Source organism: Ursus maritimus, unplaced genomic scaffold, assembly GCF_017311325.1.
Source record: "Ursus maritimus isolate PB19 unplaced genomic scaffold, ASM1731132v1 scaffold_2, whole genome shotgun sequence".
Lineage (NCBI taxonomy): Eukaryota > Metazoa > Chordata > Mammalia > Carnivora > Ursidae > Ursus > Ursus maritimus.
Genome location: NW_024424452.1, coordinates 69,896,189 through 69,915,419, shown reverse-complemented (window position 1 = coordinate 69,915,419; position 19,231 = coordinate 69,896,189). Strand labels below are relative to the sequence as shown.

Here is a 19,231-nt window from a genome sequence, read left to right as displayed (position 1 = left end):
ATTCTGGAAGTTCATGATGACTTGCATTGGTGTGGTTCTGGTTTTTTATTGTGTCCTTTCAATCTGGAGACTCTGGTCCTTTGGTTTGGGAAATACTCTTGGATTATTTCTTTATAGTTACTTCCTTCTCTCTAAATTCTTTTTTCTCTCTCTCTTTTAAAAACTTTATTTATTTATTTGAGAGAGAGAGAGCAAGTGAGAGAGCTAGCATGAGCAGGGGGGATGATGGTGCAGGGGCAGAAGGAGAGGGAGAAGCAGACTCTCCGTGGAGCAGGGAGCCCGATGTGGGACCTGATCCCAGGACCCCGAGATCATGGCCTGAGCCGCAAGCAGACACTTCAACCGACTGAGCCACCCAGGCGCCCCCTTATTCTCCGCTGTGGGACTCACGTTAGTCCGGTCGTTTCCTGGATACATCTTCTGATTTGCTTTTCCTCCCTCCCACCCTCCCTCCCACCCTCCCTCCCTCCCTCCCTCCCTTCCTTCCTTTTTCTTTTCCCCCACCATCTATCTCTTTGATTCGTGTTCTGTTTTTCTGGGAGAATTCCTCAACTCCGTGCTCTGACTTTTCTGTGAAAAATGTTATTTCAGAAAGTGTTTTCTAATTGTCTGAATGCTCCTTTTCTCTGTTGCCTCCTGTTGCTGCTTCATAAATACAATGCATTTCTTATCTCTGTGGATATGACAGTTTCTTCTGTTGCCTGCGAGCACTTTCTTTCTGTGCTTTGCCTTTCATGTCAGGCTTTCCCCAAGCGTCTGATCTTTTACTATCTAGGCCTGAGACCCTGAAACGCCAGTTGGCGGCTCCGTGTGAGGGGCGGGCGGTAAGCCCAGCTGGCGTCGGTGGAGGGCGGTCAGACGGGAGCCAGGGGCCCCCAGAGGTCATTATCTGTGGCTCTTTGCCCGGGAACTGCTCGGTTATTTCAGAGGCCGACCCTCCACTTCCTGCCTGGGGGTTAGTACCCGGAGGCAGTGTTGTGCGAACCCACAGCAGGAAGGGGCTGAGGAGGGACTCACAGCTCAGCGTGAACGCTTTCACTCCATTCTCCTGTGTTCTGTCAGGCGCCCCATCCCTGTCCTGCTTGTGCCGAGTGTCCCTCCCCTGAGTGCGAAACCTCTCTGTTCAGTTTCAGAACAGAAACCCCTGACCTGCCAAGATAGGCAGATCAGAGGGCTTGGAGTGAGAACCAGGGACAGGGGCTATAACTTCTTATACAGACTTTAATCCTTCCAGGGTCCCCCCCCCTTTTTTTTGGCAATAAAACACATATAACATAAAATTTGCCATCTAAACCATTTTAAAGATTTATTTATTTATTTTAGAGAGAGAGCACAAGGGAGAGAGAGAGAGAGAGCACATGCAGGGGAGGGACAGAAGGAGAGAGAAAGAGAGAGAGAGAGAGAGAGAGAATCTCAAGCAGACTCCCCACTGAGCACAGAACCCCATGTGGGGCTCGATCTCATGACCCCGAGATCATGACCCGAGCCGAAACCAAGAGTCAGTCACTTAACTGACTGAGCCACCCAGGCGCCCCTCACCATTTTTAAGTGTCCATTTAAGTGATATTCGGTTGATTCCTTCGCTGTACAGCCATCACCACCGTCCACCTGCAGGACGCTTTTCATCCTGCAAGAGTGAAAACCTCTACTCATGAAGCAGTAACGCCCCATGACTGAGTCTTTGCCGTGCGTGCTTGCCGTGTGGACGCTCAGGGTGTGTGGCGGACCGCTGTTCCCCTCGCCACCCACATCCCTGCTTTCAGAGGCTCCTCATGCCTTTAGCTCCCAAGACTTTGCAGGGCTGTAGGGTAGGTGCTGGCAAACTTTTCCTGGAAAGGACCAAATAATTCATTTTTTAGGCTTTATGGGTAACTGCTCATCTCTGCAATTGTGGTCATAGACAATAGGCAAACAAGTACAGCCTTGCTTCGGTAAAACTATTTACAAAAGTAAGTTGCAGGTCAGATTTAGCCCTGGCTATAGTTTGCTGATCCCGGCAGGTCTAGAGCAAGAGTGTGCCTGCTTTCCAGTTGTAGAAAGGTTTTCAGCTTTATTTGTTTTTTGCTGAATCAATCACCCGACTTTCCACTGTACAAAAACTCGACGTTTCTCCTCTGCTTGTCACCTTTTCTCTCGTTCACTTCGTCCCTGTGGAACATATAGCTTTTTTTAAATCCCTCTGTAGTTATTGTCATGTTGTTTTTGGTAACTGAGATAAATGCGTATGTTTGAGCCACAATTTTTTAAAAGATCTATTTATTTATTTGAGGGGATGGGGGTGCACAGAGAGGGGCCGAGGGAGAGGGAGACAGAGTCCTAAGCAGACTCCGTGCTGAGTGTGGAGCCTGACCTGGGGATCTGGATCTCATGACCCTGAGATTACAACCTGAGCTGAAACCAAGAGCTGGTCACTTATTCGACTGAGTCACCCAGGTGCCCCTCCCTGATCCGCAAGTTTTTAAGCTTTTTATTTCAAAATAATTCCAAGCTCACAGTAAAGTTGTTGCAAGAATAGTATAAAGAGCTCCCAAACACTCTTTACCCGGTTACTAATTGTTAATATTTTGCAACATTTCCTTTATGATTCTCCCTCGATAGATAGATGATAGATAGATGATAGATGATAGATAGATAGATAGATAGATAGATGATAGATAGATAGATAGATAGATAGATAGATAGATGATAGATAGATAGATGATAGATAGATGATAGATAGATAGATAGATAGATAGATAGATAGATAGAACCGTTTCAGACCTGGTGTTCTGTTAGTCCTTAAATACTTCAGCGTATGTTTTCCTAAGATCACAGAGATTCACTTAGAAAAAATTCAATTCTCACAATCAAGATATTTAACATTTATAATCTATTGTTTAATCTATAGAGCTTCCTAAGATGTCCCCAGGAAATCCTTTCTAGAACTGTTCCCAGCCCAGGGCCCAGTCCAGATAGAGCACTGCAGTTGGTTTTCACGATTCGTTGGCCTTTCAACGAGAAACAGTTTCTCAGCCTTGTTTTGTGTTTCATGACACTGACATTGTTTTGACACGGACATTTTTGGAGATACGGGCCATTAGTTTCTAGAATGTTACTTTATTTGGTTTTTGACTGATGTTTCCTCATGTGTGCATTTTTGACATGAAGAATCTTGTTTCCTTGGTGGTGAATCAGGAACTGATCTACAATTTTTATTTAAAATCGTCCCCTCCCCCAAGTTATTTTTCATTCTACCCAATGTCCCTGGAAACTCTCCAGAGTTTATCCAGAGAAACAGCCTTTGTTCTGGTTTTTAAAAATACACAATATATTCTAGAGGTCACATTATACCCACCCTTTTGCTTCATAAACCTTTGGGTGGCTTTTGACCGAAAGCAGTGGAAATCTGTCTAAACTTCGGCCTGCCGAGTTGGACTGTGTGGCTTATTTATTTATGGACTGCCTATATACGGATTGTACTTTGAAATATCCCACACTATCTGATATTTAATATTCTAATGCTGGTTGGGTGATGTAACCAAGGAGGAGGACCTTAGGATACAGGCGTGAGCCCTGAGGTTATGATGTCGCTGTGGTTATTTTATATAAAAATACCCGCTTTGCCAAAATATAATTCACATACTATACAATCGACCCTCTTAAAGTGTCCAGATCAATAGTTTTAGGTATATTCACAGAGTTGTGGTCATGTAGTCATCACCAGGATCTAAATTTATTTTTTTAAGGTTTTATTTATTTATTTGCCAGAGAGAGAGAGAGAGCACAAGCAGGAAGACCTGCAGGCAGAGGGAAAGGGAGAAGCAGACTCCCAGCTGAGCAGGGAGCCTGATGGGATGTGGGGCTCTATCCCAGAACCCTGGGATCAGGACCCCAGGGGCCTAAGGCAGACACTTAACCCACTGAGCCACCCAGGCACCCTACCAGGATCTAATTTTAAAAAGTTTTCATCATCACTGCCGTTTTAAGAATAACAGCAAATTTGAGCCCCTTGGTGAAATGGCCAGAGCTGCTGTTTAGCCCGGCTCTGTGCCACAACGGATAGCGCATTGGATTTCTAGACCGAGCTGCTGTTTGAAAGATTTAGGGGAAGGATGGAGGGGGGGTAACAGACGGCAAGTTTTGAACTTTGAGTGCAGAGCTGCCCCGGACCGCAGGGTGACGAAGGGCTTTTGCACGTCGGATGCAGGAAGGCATCCTGTCCAGGGCTGCTGCACCAGCAAAGGCCCCGACGCGGCGATGAGTCGTGCGTCCGCTGGCCAGAAGCAGCCCCTCTCCCTAAAGGCAGAGTCCTGGACCCGGGTGAGCGGCCAGGCCGGAGGCCGGTCCCCAGCATCCCGCTCTCCGCGACAGGCCCTTTTCCGGCTGAGGCCTGAGGGTGCCGGGCGCGAGGAAAGCCGCCTCCCGGGCGCAGGAGCGAGGCGCTGGGGGGTCGCAAGGAGGAAAGCAGGGCGGTCCACGGGCGAAGGTCTGCGATCGGTGCCCGTGGGACGAGTCAGGGGAGCCCCAGCCCCCACCCCTTCCGAGTCGGCGCCGCAGACCCCGGTCCTTGCTGGAAAGACCTCGGAGCCGCACCTGCCCCCATCCAGACGACTGTGTTTGTTCTTAAGTTGCCCAGCGCGCCCGCGCCCACACGGGTGCGAGGTGCAGGGGCCGCGAAGCGCTGGAGGAAAGAAACGGGAAGGACGCCTTTGACCCTGGAGTCAGCCGACCCAGGGGTGCCCCGAATCGCTCCAGGTCCCTAAACGCCTCGGCTCCGAGTGTGCGCCCGGGTCCGCGGGCCGCACTTGGAGGCGCCCTTTTCCCCAGCAGGGGCGCAGCCCGGGGCGTGCGACGGGACCTTTCCGGGCCGCTGTTGTAGCAGGGGCGGGGCGGGACTGAACCGGGTCCTCGGGAGGCCCTGGGTCCGACCCCGGACCGCCCCCTTGGGGGCCGAGCCTGGGCGGGGTCAGCGCAGGGCGGCCCGAGCCAGCAGAGCGGAGTCCAAGGCACCGCGAGCCCGCTGCCGCCGCCGGATCCTGGGGGCCTGGGAGACGACGACGTAAGGGGGCGCGGGAGCGCGGGGGCATGGGGGGCGGATGCGGGGGCGCGGGAGGGCGCGAGTTCGCGGGTGTGGGTGCGCGGGGCGGGGTGCGAGGGCGCGGTTGCGGGGGGCCAAGGAGGAGAGCGTGTGGGGCGCGAGGGGTGAAGGGGGCGAGTGTGGGGGCGCGGTTGCAGGGGGCCGAGGAAGGAGGGTGTGGGGCACGGGGGGTGAGGGGGAGCGAGTGTGGGGGCGCGAGGTGTGAAGGGGGCGAGTGTGGGGGCCCGGCTGCGGGGGGCCGGGTGTGGGGGCGCGGGCCGCAGCGGGGCTTGCAGGCAGATGACTTGCTCATGCCTCGGGGGCCCGCAGCTGCACGGGGACCGAGGGCTTGGCGCGCCCACGCCTGGCCCCCTCCGCCCCCCGGGGATTCAGGTGCGCGCGGCTCGGGGAAGAGGCCCGGGCAGGCCCTGCGAGCGCGCTCGGGCGGGGGAGGGGGGGGCAGGGAGGGGAGCGGGAGGAGCGCGGCGGGGGTCCTCAGGCCCCCCACTCCCCGAGAGTATTGCTTCCAGGGTGCGTCGCGCCCCGCAGTGAAATACTCTTGTTGGTCGCCGGAGTCCGAAAACCTGTGTCAAATCTCGCAGCTGGAGTGTGATTTCTGCCCTCCCTGTCCGCCGCCCGGTGTCCCCTCCTGCCCCTCGCTCTGCGCCTGGGAGAGAAGGCCTACCCGCCGCGCAGCTAGGGGGAGGCCAGGGCTTAGGGGCAGAGCTCCTGCAATCCTGGGGTGCTAAATTTGACTTCTCTAAAGCTGCGCGGCCGGCTGGCCCTCCCGCCTCCCACAGGCTGAGCCTGGGGCTCCGCAAAGCCTGCACGGGCAGACACCCCTCTCCCGGGCCTGGCAGCTCTGCTAGGGCTCTGCACCCCCACCCCGGGGAGGGGGGAGCAGGGGGGTGCTGCTGTGCATTTGACATCTCTGCCCTCAGCTCAGCGCCTTTGCTTGGGCTGATGAGCTCTGCGGGAAATTGCTGAGGTCTGCGGCCGCTCTGCCGCCGCCCCTGAATCCAGCAGCTCCGAACCTCAGGGATTCTCAGGAAGCCCCCGCTCCAGAAAGTAACATTGGCTTCTTCTGTGATGCTCGCCTCCTTCAGGGCCTAGCCCCACTGGGTCTGACTTAGCAAAAAGTTCTGAGATTGTTCGGCACTGGGTAATCCCCCCTCCAAATCTCCCCACCTAGGAGGGCTGTGTGAGGACTGCTTTGTGTTTCCCTGAGGACGTGTGGGCAGTGCTCAGGGACCACCCTCTGGCCCGGGCAGGGGGCTCCGCGGGGAACATGCCCTCACCAGGCTGGCAGGTTTCTCGAGGGAAAGGTGGAGGATAAAATAAACTTGTAAAATGTAAGGTACCTTAGAAGACAGTAAAACCCTGGAGAGAGAAGGGGTGTCAGGTGAAGGAGAGGCCTCCTTTGAGAGGTGATGTCTGAATAGTCCTGAAGAGCTACGAGTGGCAGATTGCCATCGGGGGTGACTGTGCACCAGGAGTGGCAGATTGCCATCGGGGGTGACTGTGCACCAAGCTGAAAGAAGAGCAAGAGCAAAGGCCCTGGGGCAGGAGCACTCCTGACACAGATAAGCTTTATCTCTGTTTTCTGAGTGTGGGCCTGGCTGCCACCAGGGCCTTTGGTGTGAATGACCTCCTGTGTAAACTGTACTGGCCCAGCTTGAGAGCAAGAGGACTCCAGAACTTTCTGCCGCCTGCCCCCCACCCCCCACCCAGTTCCAGGAAAAGAAAGACCTCCACAGACACACAGACCGTAACTGCTCAGCAGGGCAGCCGGAGTGAACCTCCAGGCCGTCTGCTCCAGCCCTTGTGCTCCCGTGGGGTTGAGGCACTCTCTGGTACCGGCTTGCAGGAACAGGGTGTCTGTTGAAAGTGGTTGAATGCGCTGGGCAGAGGGGCCTGTCTGAGGCTCCCACTGGAGCTCCCAGGGAGCCCCGGCCACGGACGGAAGGGCCCCACAGGCCCCAGGCTTGGGAGGTGCTCCCCAGGCACCGAATTCTCCTCAGCATTCTGGCCCAGGCCCAGACCCGAGGAGGCCGGGTTGCCCAGACCCCATTCCTCTGTTCTTGAGTGGAGGTGCTCAGAGAGGCGGGGCGCAGCTGGGCGCCCAGAATAAGGGGGGGCTCCGTGGGAGCTGCGGGCCGCTGTTGAGGGGAGAGCGCCAAGGCCGCGCACTCGGGGCCGGAGTGCGCACAGAGCGGGCAGGCGTGGTTTGCGGGGCCCCTAGGAGCTCATGCCCAGAACCCACTTCTGGAAGGGCTCTCGACCCTATCATCGGTAATTCCTTCCTCTGAGGTAATATAGTGATGCGGAAGGCGAGTTGGCTAGAAAGAGGAGAGGACGCATGTCCTAGCTGTGCCATCAGCGTGTCCCCTCCCCAGACCTCACCGGTAAAATGACAGGGTTGGGTTATTCAATGTGCAAGTGCCCCAGAGCTCTCGTATGTGACGGCTGTGCGGTTCAGAAGTCCAAATGGATCTTCAGGGAAGGAAACATGTCAGTGGGGAGCGGTCAGTTTTGATGGGGCCTGGGGGGGGCCTGTCACCTACACCAGGTCCGCAGACGCAGCTGTAAACGGAGTGACGGCCGCGGCCCCAGGCTGTGGGGCAAACCCTGGGACAGAGGGCAGGGGCTCAGGATTGGAGCAGACGTGTCCTTGCTGGGCCAGCCGGCCCCCTGGGGTCACCTGGGGTCTCTTGGGGCCACACACACCCCCCGCCGGTGGGTGTTCCTGGGCCAGCCCTGAACTTCAGGATCAGAGGCTCCAGGGTGCTGTGTGGAGAGGGTTGGGGGTGCGGCAGGGAGAAGGCCCCCGAGCAGTTCCGCAAGAGGGGACCCAAACTTTGCCAAGGATCCAGCCCCCTGCCTTCCCTGAGGGAGAGGAGCGGCGTGTGCTCCAGGGAACCTCCCTCTCGCCAAGGAGAGAACACGCAGTCCCATCCTTGGTATACGACCAACATACTCGGTGCAAACCGAGTTCAAACTGGTGTTTTTACTTTCATCAAGCTGTGTTTACCTTCCTGAGGGCGGTCACAGTTTACCCTTCCTTCCCCCCCCCCCTGCAGTCCAGCCGGGGCCTTCCCCCAGCCAGGCTCTCAGACCTGGCGTGGACGCCCCACTCGGTCCGGCTGCCTCAAAGGCTCCCTCTCCGAGACCTTGCTGGAAATACTCCCATTAGGGAGTATTGTCTCGGAGCAGCTCAGAGACATTCCAGAAGATTCTATAGCTGACCCACAAAGGGGGAGGAACAGGAGGTCCCTGGGTTGGGAACAGGAGCTTTTGCTGCCTTTACCTTTGGGGAAGATTGATCAACTGACTGAATTCAGGTGTCTTCTCGGTGGGTCCACACGGTGATGTGTGCAGCACAGGGAGTCTGACTCTCTTACGAAGGCTTTTGGGGAAAATGGATGTACTTTTCTGCTTTCCCGGGTTTTTGTTCGGCTGTGGCAGGATCTACTTGCTGGGCCACGTGGTCGCTGCGAGGAGGCAGGAGCAGGCAGGCCCAGCCACGGGGCGCGGGAAGGCGGCCTTGTCCCTGCCCGGTTCTGTGCCCGCCTCCCTCCCTGCTGCTCAGTCCGCGAGGACCTGCCACTGAATCCAGAAGTATTTTTAGCCTTTTGCAACTTTTTATTCCTTTCTGCTACCCAGACATTGCCACAAGCAAACTAACCCCCCCAAGATACCAGCAGCCCAGAACATTCCTGCGTGCCCTGACCCTCGTCCTTAGGGCCGCCCTCCGTGAAGCATGGGGCCTTTCACTACATTCCAGAGGAGAAAGCAGCTTAGGTTACTCAGCGGGGCCGCCGGCCAACAGTGCTATCGCCTTACACGCCATTGAGGAAGCTTCCAGACCAGGGAGCACATTGTGGAGGGCTGGCCGACCTGGGGGGCAGAGGGGAAGGAGACCAAGTATGTGCAGTACAGCATTCCAGCATGCACAGCCCACTCCTTTCACCCTCTGGAACCGAGTCTTCTCTGCTCAGTAGCGATGCCAAGTGTTGAAATCCCACACAAGGTAAATGGCTGCTTCTTCAGAGGCAGTGAACTGTGCCCTACTCGGGGTGTTTCTCTTGTAACTTAAGACCAATGGAAAACTGGCCCAGTGCCCTGGGGCCGCCCGGGGGATGGAGCAGGGCCTCCAGGGACCCAGCGTGGGGTGCGCCCCCCCTTGCATCACTCAGCTTCCGGCCTGCCTGGAGGGCTGTGTGGATGGGTCTGTGGTGGTCCTCAGCTCGGCTTAGTCTGCAGGTCCCCCGGGCCCTGTGCAGAGGCCCAGCCAGCCCCGCCAGGGGTCCTCCCTTCTCCCACCGAGACCCCCCACTGTGGTGGGTGCTGGGTGCCCCTCACTTTCTGCCTTCCCTCCTCAGCTCCCCATCTTGGTCCAGGTGGCACTTCCTCAGGGAAAGTGCTGGATAAGGATACCGGTTGGGGTCCCTCTCCCCCACCTGTCCTGATCTGGGGATTTAAAAACCCAAGTGAATCCCCGTGTGGGTGCATCGCCCCTTTACCTGAAGTGACTTTTTGAATTCCCCCAGTTCAGTGAGGCCTGGAGACATGGGGTCACTGGCCTGAAGTCGTGTGGCTGGTGGGCGGCCAGTGCCTGACCACCGGCCGGCTGGCTCCCAGCTCCGTGAGCTCTCATCCAACCATGAATCGTGTTCTGTCTGTCTACGCAGAGGCGTGAATAGAAAGTCAGTTTTGGGGGGTGGGGGACATGCTCCATGGCAGGCGGCGATCTGCAGGCCCAGAGCAGGGCTCCCCGCAAGACGCCTGCACCCCACCCCCACACTGTTCTTACTGCTCTTTCATTCTGCTTTGTTTTTGCCTACAAACGACATTTTTCCTCTCCCTTGGGTGCTGGCTCCAGGCTGCTCTCCCAGGCTTTGCTCCAGGTCTTGCGGGGCTGGCCCCGGGGCAGGGGTGCAGGGCGTGCTGCTCGGGCTGTCCCGGGCCTCGCTCATCCGGAGGCCCCGTCGGCCACTGGGGTCCTGGGGAGATGTCTGCGGGGGCAGAGGCTGTGCAGCTGGTCAGGGTGTCCCCCTCCCCCCAGGCTTTCCCCTCTATCCCGGGCCAGCCGCCCCCCAGGGTGATCTCGGCCCCAGCGAACAGGGCCTGGGGATTTCGGGGAATTTCGGGAAGCCCCATGGCTGGCGCTGGGACTGGGGCAGCTGTCAGCGGTGCGTTGGCGGCAGGAACGTTCCCATTCTTCACTGCCTTGGCAGGCCGGCCCTGGAATGGAAGGGAAGCCATCTGTTTGTCCCTTCCCCCTGGATGTTCCTTTGCCTTCCTCCAGAGAGGAGCTGCGAGCCTGGGGAGGGCGGTGAGGGGCCCGGGCCTGGGAGAGCACGCCGACCCCCGAGCCCCACCTTTCTCTCTGGCCTGGCGTCAGAGGGGCCCGTGGTGCCACTGCTTCCCCCCTTATGCCCTGTGCCCCGGAGTTTTCGGTCAAGGCAGACTTCCCCCACAGGGAGCTAAGGTTCTCCCTCTCATGTGGGTCTGAGTCACAGTCAGGAAGCCATGAGCCCCGAGGGGCAGAGGGCGGAGTCCTCACGGGGGAGGCCGAGCTGGGCCCCCTCGGTCTCTGTTCTTAAAGAGCAGCCTGCCCCCCCTCCCCGGGGGGCCAAGGCCGGACGAGTAGCGCAGGGCTGGGGTTGGCGGCTGCGGCTCTGTGAGCGTAGGAGCAAGGGGTGGTGGTGAGGTCCTCCCACCTGCCTGGGTGCGAGGGAGGGGGGGTCTGCGAGGGCAGGCGGGCAGAGCCCCCCCACATTGTATTCAGCAGGGTCCAGCGTCTGATCGTCATCTGCTTAGATCCAGAGCCCCGATATCTGCAGTCCGCCTGGCGTGCTGGCCGTCCACTCTTCCTTCCGGGGAAAGTCTGCCGCAGCGCCACCTGCCACCTCCTCAGCCCTGTCCCTGCATCTCAGGGCCCTCATCTTCAGAGGAGGCTGGGAAGTAGGCTCTGTCTGATTCCTCGAGAAGTCAGCCGTCTTTTGGTTCAAGAGTTCTAATAAGTTTAACACTGTCATTTGAAGGATTTTTAAATTCATTCATTCAACAAATACTTTCTGACCATCCAGTGCGTGCCCGACAGTGGGGACCAGAGGGGAGCTAAGGCAGACAGGGTGTCAACCCGCAAGGAACTTCCTTCCAGCGGGGGCGGCCTGTTGCGCAGAACCTTGAACAAACGTGACCAGGACATGGGCTAGGGATGAGAGGCGCACCGGGCTCCAAGAGGTCCGGGTAGGCTGCCGGGAGAAAGGACACGAGACTTGAAATCTGGAGAAGGAGCAGGAGTTAAGCAGCTGAGAAGGGGAGCGAAGAGCAGTGAGACTGAGAGAGCCCGAAGGACCCCGAGAAGGTGGGGGTTGGGCCCAGAGAGGGCGAGGAGGGGCGAGGTGGGCAGCTCAGGCCGCTCGGGCCTTAAAGACTGAGCCGGTGTCCTCCTGTTCCCTGGAGCTATTCGAGGGTTCTAACGAGGCGTGGGACACGAGCAGGTGTGTATTTCCAGAAGGTCACTCTGGCTGCAGGGGATGGGGGGAGGGGGCAGAGCACGTGTGAGGGGCCCCGACGCGGCTTTGCTTTCGTCCACGGGAGGCGGTGGTGGAGGTGGATCTGAGACTATTATCTTGGAGGTGGGGCTGCTGAAACTGGCCGACAGGTTGCATCCACGTGGGTGGAGCACAGGCGGGGCTTCAAGGACGTCACCGGGCTTCGGCGCGGCGTTCCAGAGGGGGGGTAGTGCCCGCTGCGGTGACGGGGAGCCCCAGCGGAAGACAGAGGTGTAGGGGACGGGATCGCGGGGCCGTGGCACATGCAGCAGAGGACGGTTTGAAATACTCGGGAGCCGGTGCGTTGGCAGGTGGGCTTGGGGTCTGGGTTAGAACTACGCACATGTCTGTCGCCCACGCAGGTGGCAGCGGGAGCCCCGCGCGTGGAAAGGACGTCCGGTTTGGACACAGGTTCTCCGGCAGCCTGGCCAGCGTGGTTCACCCATGCGCTTCACATTTCCGCCAGGCCTGTGGCCCACAGAGGCCCACGGGCTTCCACATGGTCCTTTATCCCGACGGGGTCTCGGCCACCAGAAAGCCACAGAACGGAATCTCAGCCGCCGCTGCAGGAGTGCGTTCTGTGCGGCTCTGGCAAGGACAGGGCGTGTGACTCACTGTTGACACTGAGTCACAGGGAAGACTCTCGTCGCCCATGGTTTTCATGTAGTAAAAAATGTACGATTGTGTTGTTTTTGAGCAGATAGTACATGCGTTTGGTAAAAGATGGTTTTTTTTCCAAGGTACAAAAGCTTATTCAGTGCAAGGTTGTTCCCTCATGGGGCGCCTGGGCGGCTCAGTCGGTTAGGCGTCTGACTCTTGGTTTCAGCTCAGGTCCTGATCTCAGGGTCGTGGGATCGAGCCCCATGTCGGGCTCCGTGCTCAGCCTGGAGTCTGCTAGAGATTCTCTCTCTCCCTCTGCTCCTCCCCCTGCTTGCATGCTCCGTCTCAAATAAATAAATTGAATCTTAAATCTTAAATAAAATCTTGGGGCAGTCACTGTTACCAGCATCCAGGTGAATTCCCAGACCATGCACGGCGTGCTGTGTCCTTCAGTCCACACGGATGGCACCGTTGACCATGCTCTCTGCTGCTCTCACTTCACTATTTATCAGGGAGATCTTTCTGGAGCCACAGATAAGTGACCTTCTGCATAGTGTAGGGAAGGAAAAATTCTTCCTCTACCCCCAGGTCTTCAGCTGGACTAAATTTTATTTACGGGCGCCTGGGTGGCTCAGTGGGTTATGAGCCTGCCTTCAGCTGGGGTCATGGTCCCAGGGTCCTGGGATCGAGCCCCGCATCAGGCTCCTTGATCAGCGGGGCGTCTGCTTCTCCCTCTACCATTCCCACCTGCTCATGCTCTCTCTCCCTTTCTCAAATAAATAAAATCTTAAAAAAAAAAAAGAATTCAATTTATACAACACTGATTAACCAGAAGAAAACCCCCAAAGTTTTATGACCTGTGCACGGAGGTCCAGTAGAGGAATTGGGGCCCAAAGAAATGACCAAGCAGTTTTTATACATTGGAGACAAAGAGACAGTCAATGTGTGAGGAGTTGACAGGATAAAGGAAACAGGTGTGTGCGAGCCTTAATCAGCGGGGAATTCTAATCAGAATTCCGCGGCTAGTAGCTTAGAAACACAGAGCAAACACAGAGTTTCTACCGCTTTCTCAGCTCTCAGGTGCTCATCTCTGGCGATAAGGGTGTCTTTTTACTTCTTACAACAGGAAGGGTATTTTTCATATGGGAGGACTGTTTCCTGCTTTCAGGGGGACACAGGAGGGTCTGAGGGTCCTTGCGTCAGATGCTTCCTAAGTGACTTTTATTTAAAATCATCACTCTGCCGAAGGGGCACATTTGGGGCGGCCGGCCCTAAATTCATTAGATGAATCGGATCTCAGCTGATGGACATTCAGCTTGTTTCCAGTCTTACCCTTTTACTGAGAGGGAAGGGAGGGAGAATCTGCAGCGAATACTCTTGTCCATAAGACATTTTATGTAAACGCGGGTTCCGTGTTCTGGGGAGAGAAATCCCAGCCTGGAGTTGCTGGCCACACGTGGTTTGCACTTGACAGATGTCACAGAATTGCCTTTCATGTAAAGAAACAGCCCAAATACTTGCAGCGGAGTGGGAAGACACCCTCTTTGTCCTCGAGAGGGAGGAAGGCGCCTGTTCCAGGGACTCCCCCCCCAGCCCCCCGCCGCTGCATTGTGTCTGCCCTTCGCGTGCGTACCTTCTCTGTGGTCAGGCTGCAGGACGATGTTTATTCATCGGCTACGTGTCTCAGCCGTGGAACACAAATACAGCATTGAACCTTTTGAAGACTGAGCATTTATTGTTGAGAGTGTGTCCACGGGTGGGGGGGGACTGGATATATTTTCTTTTCCCCCTGACTTTCACAATTAGTGAGGATGATGTTAGGCTTTATATAATCCAACATTCAAAATGACAGTGGCTCAAACAATATAGAAGTTTCTCTGTCACACAAAGGTAGTTTGGAGTAAGTAATCCAGGACTGGGCTGCTGGCGCCATGGTCAGCGGGAACCCATCATCTCCATCATCGCCCTAGCACCGACCTCTCTCCTCAAGATCCTCACAGCCCAAAATGGCTACCAGAGTCCAAGCATCGCATCTGTATCCCAGAAGCATGAAGGAGGAAGGGGAAGGGCAAAAGGTGCACACTTCCCAGCAGAGTCAGTGCTCTTTACAAAACAGTCTGCCACACACGTGCAGGACCCATGCACCCTCGTGCAGGTTGTGCACTGTGCAACCTGAGAGGATGCCATGCACGTCATCCACGTTATGGATGTGCGATTTATTCACAAGTACTTTCTAGCAGGTGACAATGAGGCATCTTATGACCAAAGCAGTACATTAGGTTAATTTTCTGATCGAGTTTTGAAGAATGGGTGTCTTTTCCTAATTCATACCAAGTACCGTCTAAGCCATGGGTGGCTCTGCCCCAAATACGCTTAGGACTCTTTGTCAGCACCTAATCACTCCATCAGCCTGAGCTGCAGGCCAAGAAATGTAGTTTTTATCTGGGCTTTGCCAACTAAAATCAAAACCCCAAGCGAGGAAAGAAGGGGAGAAGGTCGCCGGCAGCCCGCCACGCTGCCTCAGTCTGGGGGCATGTTTACTGAGTGGCCAGCTCACTCCAGGCAGTGGGGGTAGAGTGCTGAGTTTTCAGTAACCCGGCCAGGCCACCTTTTTCTCACGCAACCACGACGTGCTCACCCCCCCCCCCAGGCACATTTCCTTACGTCGCTCCAGAGTCCTGGCTTCTAATGTACAAAAGGGGCATGTGAATGGCGGTCCTGAGCTCTGAGTTAAAACTCCTGGCGTCGTCATGATGAAGTAACACTTCACAGAGGGATAGGTGCGGACAGCTGGAACGGATAGAAACAGAAGGACTGCACCGCGAAGCTCGCAGCTGTCAGCACCGCCACGGGACACAGGTGTAGACCCTCGTGGCTCCTCGCTCACACGTGCGCCTTCTTGCTTTCTGTCTGGTAAACTCCTGCGTATCCTTAAAACCTCTGCTCCGTTACCCCCTCCTCGTGAACCTTTGTAGCCGACCTCGCACACTTCTCCGTCTGCGTACGTAATGTATTGTTGTGCCCATCGCTGGAAGGGTGTTAGTTGTCCGTCTGTATGTCTGTCCTGCTGGAGCACGGGCTCCTGCTCACTCCCTGTGCCTGCAGACAGCCCGGCTCATAGCTGCACATGCATGGTGTCCGCTGAGCTCGTCTCTGGTCCAAAAAGCAAAGTGATACTTTTCCAAGGCACCAATCCAAATCTCTTATTTACTTTACAAGAATAAATGACTTCCTGGTACTTTACAGACCAAATTCAAGTTACACGAAGAGAGTTGAGCTTTTAGTCTCAGTCCTTAAATGAATCATCTGTTTTAAAACTCGTGGTTTTGCCCCAAGCATAACAGAAACACAACATTCAATTATTAGACTGATGTTCTTTCCACCCGTGCCGGAGATATAAGCGCCTACTTTATTTGACCTCGTGTAGTTAGAGTTGTGCTTTGTAAGTCAGACCCGGGAAGGCAAGAGAAAGCAAGTCCACGGCCTCGTGGGCACCCCTTGTCGCTTTCAGGTACTTTACATTCAGTCCTAAGGTCGCCATATTGCTCAGTTACCTTCTTCACTGCAAACTGATCCCTGATTTTTTAAAAAGATTTTATTTATTTGAGAGAATGAGAGAGGGAGCACGAGTCAAGGTGAGGGGGCAGAGGGAGAAGTTGCTGGGCAGGGAGCCTGACGCGGGGCTCGATCCCAGGACCCTGAGATCATGGCTGGAGCCAAGGGCAGACACTTCAGCAAATGAGCCACCCAGGTGCCCTTGATCCCTGATCCCCGTTGCATAAGTAGTGTCTGGAACTTGGCCTCAGGGAAGAATTTGGTGAATTAAACTCTATTTGATCTCGTTTCTCATCCGAGTTGTCAAGGCCCCTCTGAGCACAGCCTCACATGACCACTGTCCTTCAGTTATTGTGCTAAGAAAGAAAGAAAGGCTGGTTTACAACAAAAACTACATTTTCCTTATGAGGCAAGCTGATCACTTTTTTAGGAAGGGTACCCTGACTCCAAGGAAAAATGCTTTCATTGGGAAAGACTTCCTCCCCGCTGCCCGCCCAGCTCTCCCAGCAGAGCGTTTGGTCTGGGTTCCGGGAAAGTGCATCACAAACCAAACAACCCAGGACAACAGAATCAGGTCGAAGACGGCTCTGGAGCTTTCCGAGTGCGCCTCTCAGGCTCCGGCGTCGGGAGCCCGCCGCACAAAGCAGGCACGCTCCTTCTGGATCTCATGACTTCTGAAGTTTTCATGGTGGCTCCTGAACGTTGATGTTTTGAAGGGGGTAGAGGGTTTTCTACCCCAGCAGGAGCGGACCCCATGCAAGAGCTCTCCCTGAAAACGTGAAGGCCAGACAGACATCTGGCCCTGGGGCTGAGAATTGCAGCTTCTCAGGACAGACGGAAACAAAGCCGGGCACCTGCCCAGGGACGGGTTGCGGGATGCAGAGAGCTGGAGGTCCCTGTCATCTCTCTCCCCCGGGCTGCGTGCAGACCGTCCCTTCTGCACATTGTAATCACACGGAGCTTTAAAAACTTTAAGTTTCTTGTGCCCCAGCCCCCAGCACCAGGGGAAAACACCATTCTGGTGTCTTGTCGTAGATTATATTTCTGCCTGTCCCTTCCTGTCTATAAAGGGAATCATGCGATATGTGCTCTTTTGTGTCTGGCTCTCTGGCTTGGCACCGTCTACGGGGTCACGTGTCGTGTGTCTAGTGTGGGCCATTCCTTCTCACGGTGTGGCATTCCGTCGTGAAGACACCGCGATTCGGGTCGTTTCTAGCTTGGGGTGTTGTGCAGATAGAGCTGCTATGAGCATTCTAGTTTATGGCTTTTGGGAAACATACGGACATGTTTACGTTGGGTCTATACCTAGCGGTGAATTGCTGAGTCATAGACCTTGTCAAGGTCCAGTTCTAGCATTTTCCAGCAAGATTATAGGAAATTCTCCTGCGAGGTTTTGGTTTATCTAGTTTCTCTTTAGGAGTTAGCTGCCTTGTACTTGTGACCGTGTCATCCATGGTCCCCTGCCACCGTAGAGGGAAATGTCCTACTTGAGTCTCCTGGTGGCAGGACTGAGGCCCACCAGCCAGAGGTGGGCCTGAAACCCCAGCCTCCCAGCGTCCCAGCCTCAACGGCATGGCTGCACTGTTCCGAACGCCTTCGCGTGCGGAGCACCGTGCAGGGGGCGAGGGGGGCTGGGCACAAGAAAGAGATTGCTTTCTAGCTGGAGGAGGGAAAAGGGTGGGAGAGACTCCTGCTGGGAAGGTGGCCGGAGGGCACAGCAGTGTAGCCCCGGCTTCCTGCTGAGATAGCTCCCAGAAGCCCCCTGCCCCGGCGGCAGCAAGCAGCCCTCTGTGGGCTGGTAGAGGCCAAGAGCAGTGCCGAGACGCTCAGGCCCGAGCTGGCCCATAACCCGGGGAGCCTCAACCAGAGTCACCTGGTCTGCCGAAGCCCCAGCTGCTCCAGGTCAAGGCAGGTGAGGCTTATCAGTGCTCAGTTTTGTGGCTTACTGGCCTTTTTTTTTTTTTTTTTTTTAATACAAACAAGGCACAGTGAGGCTTTAGGGCTGAAAAGGACACCCTCCCGGCCCTCGAGAGGCACACAGTCCCATCGTGCAGAGAAATCTCCCCCTATAACCAAGAATGGGGAGTACAGGTGGTCTGGGGAGGGTGTCCGTCCAGCTTGGGAACCTGCCTCTCCCATTTAAGGGCTCTTCGGCCTTGGACACACTGCTCAGCCTTCATTTCGTCATCTGTAAAATGGGACTGTTATTAGGATAATTAGGTGAGCTGAATGACACGGAGCGCTCAGAGCCGAGTCCCGAGGAAGCCCTCCCCGACACTGCCTGTCACCCGGCCAGACCGTGAGCCCCCAGCAGCGAGAAGGCCTGGGCCGAAGTCGGGGGTGGGGGGTACACACCTGCCCCCGCATCGGTGGGGTGGGTACAGCAAAGGGCATTCGATCTCTGCAGTGCTGCGGGAAGGGCAGGGAGCCCAAGCGATTTCTGGTGCCCGCGGACCAGGATTTCAAGGACCAGCCCCCGGTGGCCCGGTTTAGGGGGCGGCTGTGGCAGGAGCCAGCCTCAGAGTCTCAGCAAGGCCCCAGCAGGTCCTGTGGCAAAGAGGACTCGGACAGCTTCTCAGAATGTGATCGGCAGGTCTACAGAGACAGGGGATTCGTGGTTGCCTAGGGCTGGGCCACGGGGGGATGGGGGGGGGAGACATCAAAGGATTGAGACCTAAAGAGTTGCTGTTTGTGGTGACGGGAATGTTCTAAAATTGTGGTCCTGGCCGCTCGTATCTGAGGATTACTAAAAATCACCGGATCCGACACTTGAGGAGGGTGAATTGTACGGCTTGTGACTTCTGTCCCCTAAAGCTGTTTTAAAATTACAGCTGAGACATGTGTATGGCCATATTCGGGCCTCGTAACACTCCCCCTGCCCCCCGAAACCCGGTGAGCCTCTCAGCTCCCTGCTGGTCCCCGCTGTGCATGGGGACAGGTCCCTCTGGGCGACAGCAAGGGGCAGGGCCTCCAGAGCCCAGCACTCCTGGGGTGGGGGGGCACTCACGAGGGTGGAGAGAAGCTTCCAGAGCTGAAGAAGGCCCCTCAGAGAACCACGAGGCCACGGAAGGGCAGCCCCCACACCCAGGGCTGTGGAGAAGCCGCCCTGCATTCATACTTTTCCATTCGAAGAATGAATTTCATAGCTCAGTAGGAATACAGATGACTCTTGTCTTTCTTTTTCTCTTGGTTTCCAGTTCTTCCGGGTGCTTATATTCTTTTTTTCGGTCAGAAGTATATGAGGTCTGGGGCTCCTGGGGGGCTCAGTCGGTTAAGGGTCTCTTAATCTCAGCTCAGGTCTTGATCTCAGGGTCATGAGTTTGAGCCCTGCTTTGGGCCCCGCCCTGGGCGTGGTACTTACTTAAAAATTAAAAAAAAAAAAGTACATGACGTCAAGGGCCAGGTGGGTGGGAGAGCAGGTGGGCATTCAGCGTCTCCGGCTGGGGTGGGGGGGGGG

General features: G+C 55.9%; 1 protein-coding gene across 1 annotated transcript in view; it reads left to right on the top strand.

The window, feature by feature from the left end:
- Window positions 1-4,895: 4,895 nt before the first annotated feature.
- EPHX1 (epoxide hydrolase 1) overlaps window positions 4,896-19,231 on the top strand; it is a 30,880-nt gene continuing 16,544 nt past the window's right edge. The window contains exon 1 of the mRNA XM_040636121.1: window positions 4,896-5,038. The gene's annotated coding sequence lies outside the window, so the exon portion shown is untranslated. The remainder of the gene's footprint in view (window positions 5,039-19,231) is intronic.